The sequence below is a fragment of the Pongo pygmaeus genome, chromosome 11 (assembly GCF_028885625.2).
Source record: "Pongo pygmaeus isolate AG05252 chromosome 11, NHGRI_mPonPyg2-v2.0_pri, whole genome shotgun sequence".
Classification (NCBI taxonomy): domain Eukaryota; kingdom Metazoa; phylum Chordata; class Mammalia; order Primates; family Hominidae; genus Pongo; species Pongo pygmaeus.
In genome coordinates this window covers 89,285,899-89,295,042 of record NC_072384.2, presented here as the reverse complement: position 1 = coordinate 89,295,042, position 9,144 = coordinate 89,285,899, and the positions used below count along the sequence as shown (strand labels likewise).

Sequence of the window (9,144 nt, the reverse complement as noted above, 5' to 3'; positions counted from 1 at the left end):
TGCATCCCAGGGATGAAGCTTACTTGATTGTGGTGGATCAGCTATTTTGATATATTTTGATATGCTGCTGGATTTGGCTTGCCAGTATTTTGTTGGGGATTTTTGCATCAGTGTTCATCAAGGATATTGGCCTGAAGTTTTCTTTTTGTGTTGTATCTCTCTCAGGTTTGGGTACCAGGGTGATGCTGGCCTCATAGAATGAGTTTGGAAGGAGTCCTTCCTCCTCAACATTTTGGAATAGTTGCAAAGGGAATGGTACTAGATCTTCTTTGTACATTTAGAAGAATTCATCTGTGAATCCATCTGGTCCTGGGCTTTTTTTGGTTGGTATGCTATTTATTACTGCCTCAATTTCAGAACTCGTTATTAGTCTGTTCAAGGATTCAGTTTCTTCCTGGTTCAGTCGTAGGAGGGTGTATATGTCCAGAACTTTATCTATTTTTTCTAGATTTTCTAGTTTTTGTGCATAGAGGTGTTCATAATATTCTCTGATGATTGTTTGTATTTCTATGGGGTCAGTGGTAATATCCGCCTTGTCATTTATGATTGTGTTTATTTGAAACTACTTTTTTTCTTTATTAGTCTAGCAAGTAGTGATCTGTTTTATTAATGTTTCAAAAAACTAGCTCCTGGATTTATTGAAGCTTTGAATGGTTTCTTGCGTCTCAGTCTCCTTCAGTTCAGCTCTGATTTTGGTTATTTCTTGTCTTCTGTTAGCTTTGGGATTTGTTTACTATTTGTTCTGTAGTTCTTCTAGTTGTGATGTTAGGTTAACTTGAGGTTTTTCTAACTTTTCGATGTGGGCATTTAGTGCTGTAAATTCCCCTCTTAAAACTGCCATAACTATGTCCCAGAGACTCTGGTGTGTTGTATCTTTGTTTTCATTAGTTTCAAATGACTTTTTGATTTCTGTCTTAATTTTATTATTTAACCAAAAGTCATTTCAGAGCAGGTTATTCAATTTTCATGTAATCGTATGGTTTTGAATGAATTTCTTAGTCTTGATTTCAAATTTGTACTGTGGTCTGAGAGACTGTTATGATTTCAGGTCTTTTGAATTTGCTGAGGAGTGTTTTACTTCTGATTATGTTATTGATTTTACAGTAAGTGCCATGTAGTGATGAGAATAATGTATATTTTGTTGCTTTTGGGTGGAGAGTTCTGTAGATATCTATTAAGTCCATTTGATCAACTGCTGAGTTCAGGTCCTGAATATCTTTGTTAATTTTCTCTCTCGATGATCTGTCTAATATTGTTGGTGGGGTGTTAAAGTTCCCCACTATTATTTTGTGGGAGTCTAAGTCTCTTTGAAGGTCTCTGAGAACTTGCTTGATGAATCTGGGGGTTCCTGTGTTGGGTGCATATGTATTTAGGATAGTTAATTCTTCTTGCTGAATTGAACCCGTTACCATTATGTAATGCCCTTCTTCATCTTGTTTGATCTTTGTTGGTTTAAAGTCTGTTTTGTCAGAAAGGATAATTGCAACCCCTGATTTTTTTCTGTTTTCCATTTTCTTGGTAGATTTGCCTCCATCCCTTTATTTTGAGCCTGTGTGGGTCATTGCATGTGAGATGGGTCTTTTGAAGATAGCATACTGATGGGTCTTGGTTCTTTATCCAGTTTGCCACTCTGTGTCTTTTAATTGGTGTATTTATCCTATTTATATTTAAGGTTAGTATTGGTATGTGTGGATTTGATCCTGTCATCATGAAGTTAGCTAGTTATTTTGCAGACTTGTTTATGTAGTTGTTTTATTGTGTCACTGGTCTGTGTACTTCAATGTGTTTTTGTAATGACTGGTAATGGTCTTTACTTTTCATATTTATTGCTTGCTTCAGGATCTCTTGTAAGGCAGTTTTGGAGGTAACAGGTTCTCTCAGCATTTGCTTGTCTGAAAAGGATCTTATTTCTCCTTCATTTATGAAATTTGAGTGTTGGCCTGTCTAGCTAGGTTGGGAACGTTCTCATGGATGATATCCTGAAGTATGTTTTCCAAATTGATTCCATTCTTCCCATCTCTTGTAGGTACACTTATCAGTCATAGATTCGGTCTGTTTACATAAGCCCACATTTCCTGGAGGTTTTGTTTATTCCTTTTCATTTTTTTTTCTCTATTTTTGTCTGCTCCCATCTTGTCAAACTCTGAGATTCTTTCTTCTGCTTGATCTATTATGCCATTAATACTTGTGATTGCAATATGAAATTCTTGTAGGGTGTTTTTCAGCTCTGTCAGGTTGGCTACATTCTTCTTCATACCAGCTATTTTGTCTGTCAACTCCTGCAGTGTTTTATCAGTGTTCTTGTGCTGAATCTTTCTCATCTTTGTATGCTTATCTACCTTCTATCTTTGAGGTTGCTGACTTTTGGGTGATTTTTTTTTTTCCTTTAATAGTCTAGCTACTTTTCAGTAGGGCTTCTGTGGTATGCTGAAAGTCTTCTCTAGTCCCTAATCAACTCAGATTTTCCAGTACCTAGACGTATCACCAGTGAAGGCTGTGAATGAGCAAAGATGGCAACCTGCCCCTTCCTTTGGGAGGTCCATCTCAGGGAGGTACAAACTTGTTGCCAGCCTGAACACACCTGTGGGAGGTGGCTGGAGACTCTAGATCAGAGGTCTGACCCAGTCAGGAGAAATGGGATCAAAGTCCTGTTTAAAAAAGTTGTCTGGGTCATCGGCAAAGCCTGAGTCCTGTCCTCTTGCTCTCCTCCTGGGACGGCATGAGCTTCACCACTTGCTCCACCTTCACCAACTACTGGTCCCTGGGCTCTGTCCAGGTGCTCAGCTACGGCACCCGGTCGGTCAGCAGTGCAGCCAGTGTCTATGCAGGCACTGGGGGCTCTGGTTCCTGGATCTCCGTGTCCCACTCCACCAGCTTCTGGGGCGGCGTGTGATCCGGGGGCCTGGCCGTGGGAATGGCCGGGGGTCTGGCAGGAATGGGAGACATCCAGAACGAGAAGGATACCATGCAAAGCCTGAACGACCACCTGGCCTCCTACCTGGACAGAGTAAGGAGCCTGGAGACCGAGAACAGGAAGCTGGAGAGCAAAATCCGGGAGCACCTGGAGAAGAAGGGACCCCAGGTCAGAGACTGGAGTCATTACTTCAAGACCATCGAGGACCTGAGGGCTCAGATCTTCGCAAATGCTGTGGACAATGCCAGCATCATTCTGCAGATCGACAATGCCCATCTTGCTGCTGATGACTTTAGAGTCAAGTATGAGACAGAGCTGGCCATGTGCCAGTCTGTGGAGAGTAACATCCATGGGCTCCACAAGGTCACTGATGACGAATGTCACTCAGCTGCAGCTGGAGACAGAGATCGAGGCTCTCAAGGCAGAGCTGCTCTTTATAAAGAAGAACCACGAAGAGGAAGTAAAAGGCCTACAAACCCAGATTGCCAGCTCTGGGTTGACTGTGGAGGTAGATGCCCCCAAATCTCAAGATCATAGCAGACTTCCAGGTCCAATATGACGAGCTGGCTTGGAAGAACCGAGAGGAGCTTGACAAGTACTGGTCTCAGCAGATTGAGGAGAGACCACAGTGGTCACCATGCAGTCCACTGAGGTTGGAGCTGCTGAGATGATGCTCATGGAGCTGAGACATACAGTCCAGTCCTTGGAGATGGACTTGGACTCTATGAGAAATCTGAAGGTCAGCTTGGAGAACAGCCTGAGGGAGGTGGAGGCCCACTATGCCCAGCAGATGGAGCAGCTCAATGGGATCCTGCTGCACCTGGAGTCAGAGCTGGCACAGACTCGGGCAGAGGGACAGCTCCAAGCCTAGGAGTAGGAGGCCCTGCTGAACATCAAGGTCAAGCTGGAGGCTGAGATCACCACCTACCGCCGCCTGCTGGAAGATGGTGAGGACTTCAATCTTGGTGATGCCCTGGACAGCAGCAACTCCATGCAAACCATCCAAAACACCACCACCTGCCAGATAGTGGATGGCCAAGTGGTGTCTGAGACCAATGACACCAAAGTTCTGAAACATTAAGCCAGCAGAAGCAGGGTACCCTTTGGGGAGCAGGAGGCCAATAAAATGTTCAGAGGTCAAAAAAAAAAAGTAGTCGGCCACATTTTTGTAAAGCGGCTGCGCACTGCTGGGGGTCCACTTCAGCCCCTGGTTGCCTTGGATACTTCAAAAACTGGTAAACAATTCCCTAGGAATGAAGCTGAATCCAGGGCGCTGAGTAGCAAGAGTCACCCCACTTGCATGGTGCCTTACAGGAAAAGACCCACTGGCCTGGAACTCCAGCCAGCCACTCCTAACTAATTTTTTTCGTACTTATTAAACATCCCCACCTCTCTCTGCTTCCCACTACCCTTCCCTGCCCCCGGTAACCATCCTTTACTTCTTATCTGTGTGAGTTTGATTTTTAGATCCCAGAAATAAGTGAGAACATGTGATGTTTGTCTTTCTGTGCCTGGTTTATTTTGCTTAACATAATGATCTCCAGTTCCATCCATGTTGTTGCAAGTGACTAGATCTCATTCTTTTTTTTTTTGGCTTAATAGTACTCTATTGTGTATGTGTACCGCATTTTCTTTATCCATTCATCTGTTGATAGTCACTTAGGTTGCTTCCAAATCTTGTTATGAACAGTGCTGCCACAAACATAGGAGTGCAGTTATCTCTTAAAGGTCCTGATTTCCTTTCTTTTGGATATGTATACCCAACAGTGGGATTGCTGGATCATATGGTAGCTCAATTTTTAGTTTTTTGAGGAACTTCCAAACTGTTCCCCATAGTGGTTGTACTAATTTACATTCCTACCAATAGTGCACAAGGGTTTATTTTTTTACACATCTTCTTCAGCATTTGTTATTTCCTGTCTTTTGGATATTAGCCATTTTGTATCCAAATGATATAATGATATCTCATTGTAGCTTTGATTTGCATTTCGCTGATGATCAGAGATGTTGAGCACCTTTTCAAATGACTGTTTGCCATTTGTATGTCTTATTTTGAGAAACATCTATTCAAATCTTTTGCCAGTTTTTTGATTGGATTGTTACCTTTATATTTTCTGGAAAACCACTTTGTGGCATTATCTATTATTAATGTTCCTTGTATTAGCACTCACTTGATACATATTTTAAAAAATCATTTATTAATAGAGAAATGTTTCTTTTCCTCACATACAGCTTTGCTTCCACTGATAAGAAAATAAGAATGATTAAGCTCATTATTTATATATATTCTGCCTTGTAAAGCAGAGGAATTGCTGTGTGTTTAACAAACTACTTTCTTTTTCTTTTAGTCATAGAGAAATACTATTCTTTCCAGTCACCTTGCATCAACATGGGGCCATGTAACTAAGCCTGGTCAATAGAATATGAATGGATGTATGCTAGTTTTAAGCATGACCTCTAAATTATCTTGCAAACTTAAACATGCTTTCTCTATGCTTATGAACTGACTGAATGTAGAGGATCTAGCAGAAGCACAGACAAAAGTCTGGCAGATGGTCACATCACAGTGTTTAACAGTGGCAAATCCATAAAGGTCTGCGGCAACCTTAATTCTTGCCTCCTCGGAAGACATAATTCAACTGAGGGGTATAAGACAGAGTGAGGGTCTGAGGCAAGTTTTAAAACAGGAGTGAAAGTTTATTAAAAAGATATTTAGAACAGGAACAAAAGGAAGTAAAGTACACTTAGAAGAGGGCCAAGCAGGTGACTTGAGAGATCAAGTGCATGGTTTGTTGGCATACTTCCAGGGTCATGTGTCACTTCTCCCCTGATTATTTCCTTGGGGTGGGCAGTCTGCATGCGCAGTGGCCTGCCAGCACTTGGGAGGCACCATACGTGCAGTGTGTTTACTGGAGTTGTACACATGCTTACTTGGGGCATTCTTCTCTTAACCAGTCAAATGCTCTTAGAAGGTCATATATCAGTTAAACTCAGCCATTTTGCCTCTTAGTGCTCATGCTTGAGCCCACTTACCCAACTCCTGAGATCTTATCGGGATGCTACTGATCACCAGTTTCAGGTTTTTCTATCTATTGGGAGACTCCCTTTTCCTGGTGCTGGCTGTGACCAATTATGATTTTAGAGAAACAGTGTAACAATCACCTGACCATCACCTGATGCTTGCTTGACATTCTCGATGAGGTTGTCGGGGAGAGACCCTCTCATGCCCTATTCATGCCTGACAAGCTACCTCCTGTAACAAAAGGAGCTGTGATCACTAAGTCACTACTTGAAGCAGAGCTGCCCAAGAGAGTCACCAAATCAGAAACATACTGTTGACAAAAAGAATCAAACTCTGTAAAATATTTGAAGACTTTTATTCTGAGTCAAATATGAGTGAGCAGTGGCCCGTGACACAGCCCTAGGACATCCTGAAAACGTGTGCCCAAGGTGGTCAGGCTATAGCTTGATTTTATACGTTTTAGGGAGACTTAAGACGTCAGTCAATGTGTGTAACATGAATATTGTTTCAGTCCAGAAAGGTAGGACAACTTGAAGCCCTCTCTCTGAAGGGAGGGCTTCCAGGTCACAGATGGAGTCAAAGGTTTTCTAATTGGCAATTGCTGAAAGAGTTATTATCTAAAGACCTGGAATCAATAGAAAGAAATGTCCAGGTTAAGATAAGGGGTTGTAGAGAACAAGGTTTTATCATGCAGATAAAGCCTCCTGGTAGCAGCTTCAGAGGTCTTATCAGACCTAAAAAGGTGCCAGACTCTAAGTTAATTCCCTCCTGGATCAAGGAAAAGGCCTAGAAAGGAATGGGGATTTTCTACAAAAAGTAGATTTTCCCTCCTAAGAGATAGCTTTGCAGGGCCATTTCAAAATATGTCAAAGAAATGTATTTTAGGGTAAAATACTTTGATTTCTTTCAGGGTCAGCTATCTGTCATGTGATGCTATATTAGAGAGTCAGGCTGGATTTTGGTGTCTTATTGCTTAATGTTAATGCTGGTCAGCTGTGCCTGAGTGCCAAAGGGAGGAGGGTATAATGAGGCATGTCTGACCCTCCTTCCTCTTTCCCATCATGGCCTGAACTGGTTTATTTTGGAATGCCCTTGGCTGAGAGGGAGGGGGGAGGGCTTAGAATTTTATTTTTGGTTTACAATACACATGAGATTTTCCATGAGAAAACACATCCCTACACCCACACCTACACACACCAACACCCCAGTTTATTGCCCAAATCTGTTACAGGAAAGGGGTCCTGATCCAGACCCCAAGAGAGGGTTCTTGGATCTCACACAATAAAGAATTCAGGGTGAGTCCACAGTGCAAAGCAAAAGTGAGTTGATTAAGAAAGTAAAGTAAAAGAACAGCTATTCCATAGACAGAGTAGGCCATTTCCAAAAGTAAGAGGAGGAATATGTCCACCCTAGGTACAATGCTTGTTTACGTACAGGATAAAAAAGATCATGGGCAGATGTGCCCTGCTACAAGGGTTTGTGATAAAGGATTTATTTTCTTAATTACTATATTTTGCAAGAATCAATATTGTTATCTTTAAATCAAAATTAGGAATGCTTTTGTTCTCAAGATATCAAGATACTGACACTCCCAAGTCTGGGTTCGTTTAGTAAACATTATCAATCTGTTCCCTTAACTGTAAACATCTAGAGGCTAAGAATATCTGACTTTCTGGGAATGCAGCTCAGCAAGCCCCATCCTCATTTTCCTAGCCCTCACTCAAAATGGAGTCGCTCTGGTTCGATTGCCTCTGACAAATCCACTGAGATATTGTTTGTTATAACACCTGGCATTATTAATCCTGATTGACACACATTTAAAAATGTGCAGTGATAGGACTCTATTGTCTAATTTTTGTTTTGTGTACTGAATTTCTTCTTTCTTCTTATTAATTTTTAATTTTTATTACCTCCTTATAATGTGCTATTCATGCATGCTTTTTCAAAATTTTCTAAGTATGATTGATATGTATAATTTATATGCAGGTAGAATATTAATTGATAGCAAGTAAGTTAAAAATCTCACAATATTTCAATTTTGTTTAAAGAAACATAACCAGAGTACACAATTGCTTCATAATCATTACTGTCCCAACATTAAAATTTAAGTGTAAAGGGAAGAAAAATAAATACTAAATTAATTAAAATAATTTCTATAAAAGGAATTCAGATGCGTTATATATGTGGAACCTCTTTTTCACCTTTGAAGACTGAATTTATATTAGCGTGTTTTAATGTTTTAAGAAATATATCAATGAACTTTTTTCCAGTAATTTGTATTTTCTTTAAGGCAAACACAGACATGCAAAATAGGCATATTAGAAATTTACTTATTGGGTCACATTATATTTTGAGGAAATGGGTGGATAATGTTGGTTAATGAAGGAGGAGGGTTATGTATAATTACATTTTACACTTAGAATGTTTAACGCACTGTTCATTCAATCCCTCAAACACTCATCACACCAACAATACAAAGAAATAAACTTTAACCAAGAGCAAGTGATAAACTGTTGTACTTTGAACTCCTGTAACTTACAAAGAAAGAAAGTGGAATGATTCTAGAGATCTGTAAGGCTGTCAAATAGTCCCTGTGAAAAGCAATGTCAAGTAATGGCATTCTTATTTTAGAAAGAATGACAGCTGAATTAAGCATGGTGACTTGTTAGGTAATAAAAACAAGCTAACATTAATAGAATCTGTGTCACTTCCCATTGTCAAGACAGGTCCTCATTGAGGAAGTTATGCACCAGAATTCCCTCATTAATGAGCACACCAGTTTGTAAACTTTATTGTTAGAAATGTGAAAATGGTTCTGACAGCATTCCTAAAAATGCACATGATGAAGATGCATTTATTATAGGTCCTGTTATGTGGAAGCCCTGCCGCTTACCACCTGTTCCGGAAGTTATATATTCTGTGTATTTATTGGGGTGAAATTGAGAGGGGTCTGCAGAGTAAGGAGCTGGCTTCTTAAGCTCAGGCTTCTCATACCATAATGTTTTGCCATTATCCTAAAATATTGCTAAGCAAACAGCCCCTTAACTTCAGAGAAGCTTTCAAGTTTTAAATGCTAGTGGACAATATTGGGAGATGTTTACATCTCAGAATTATGTGATTCATAGGAAAATCACTGGGAAATTTCAGTATTTACTACTTTGAACAGGCAAATATGCCTAAAACATACTAATTTAGTTAATTGCAACTA

At 40.3% G+C, this 9,144-nt stretch overlaps 1 pseudogene; it reads left to right on the top strand.

Moving 5' to 3' along the window:
- Positions 1 to 2,634: 2,634 nt before the first annotated feature.
- Positions 2,635 to 4,000, top strand: LOC129031093 (keratin, type I cytoskeletal 18-like; annotated as a pseudogene).
- Positions 4,001 to 9,144: the final 5,144 nt, after the last annotated feature.